Source organism: Triticum dicoccoides, chromosome 1A (genome assembly GCF_002162155.2).
Source record: "Triticum dicoccoides isolate Atlit2015 ecotype Zavitan chromosome 1A, WEW_v2.0, whole genome shotgun sequence".
Lineage (NCBI taxonomy): Eukaryota > Viridiplantae > Streptophyta > Magnoliopsida > Poales > Poaceae > Triticum > Triticum dicoccoides.
Genome location: NC_041380.1, coordinates 9,794,498 through 9,795,907, shown reverse-complemented (window position 1 = coordinate 9,795,907; position 1,410 = coordinate 9,794,498).

Below are 1,410 nucleotides of genomic sequence, written 5' to 3'. Positions count from 1 at the left end.
ATGGTGAGGCGATGGCCAGTGCACGGGCAGGGAGCAGCAGTCTTCTGTGTGTGAGAACCAGGATGGGGAAGGGATCCATCCTATGGAGGTGTCGTTGCTTCGTATATACGGGGGATATAAGAAGATGCGAGGACGGGGAAGAGAAGCATGGCATTGGAACGGGAAGGAGAGAGATCACGGGGACTCCTTCAGTTTCTTTCTTTTTAGGTGGCTTCCATCAGTTTCCTTTTCTCTAGATCGCCTAGTTCCTGGGCTGTATGTGGGCTAGAGTAATGGCTTCATGGAATACTGGACGCATGGAATCAGGGGGCCATGCTTCCAAAAAAAACGCCATGCATGCATAAGAGGACGATTGGCTTAGTGGAGGGTTAGTGCTCACGTGGCCATAGATGAATGGATGCTGATGTGGATAGGGTGCATGCTTAGTTAAATAGGTTAGTGGGGATGAACTATTTAGGTATTATAGATAAATAAATAAAGCTTAATTAAGTCATCCATTTCATTTGTGATGGATCTGATCCATAATAGGAATCCATTTTTTGCGCTTTATTCTCACTGCTTCCTACCTGTACCAAAACTATATACTGCTTGACTTTTTTTCTTTTTCAGTTACACGCTCAACCTTTTTCGCATAGTAATCAACATTTCTAATACGCGATTGGGAGCTATCAAAAACATAAAGTGCACAAACATTTTCAATTTGATTTGGAAAAAATCAAATTTTATGTACACAGCCTTTTGAAAATGATTGTGAGTTGGTCAAAAGATTAATAAGAATGATTTTTTATTTTTTTTATTTTGAGAAATTAAAAAAAAAGTTGCGTTAGATAGCGCTGTCGGTGCACCCATCTTCAACCACACGATTTTCATGTCTCTATGGCTATAAGAGGGTGCAGTTTAATTGTTGATTGCGGTTTACAAGAAGCTCGTTGGGGGGAAGTCTAGGATAGTGGAGGCCGAGCGCCGGCTACTCGTAAAAGCTCTACTCGGCACCACAAAACCAACACTTCATCCACTTGACTTGGGCTGCTTTATGTTATTTAACCAGTGAAAAAAACATTCTGTGCGGTGACCTGGAAAGATACAGATGCAAGCAAGAGCACTGAAACAAATTACGTACAAATATAGATGGTGGATACTGTACTGGCTGAAGTTGACTTCAAAACCTACATCTTGTTCATTCTTACTCAAAGCTTACAGTTTTGTTTTACATAGAATTGGAGAAATCAATCTGGGAAGAAATACATAAAAGTCAAAGTCAAGGGTACTTGCCATATTACAAACTTCTACGCAAGATAGGAGAAGCATGAGATTCCTAGGAGGCCTTGTATTGATATGTGCCGCATCGGAGTTTTGTATTAGATCTTGCAAACCCTTTGATCTTCACAATTGAAAAAGAAAAAGAAACCA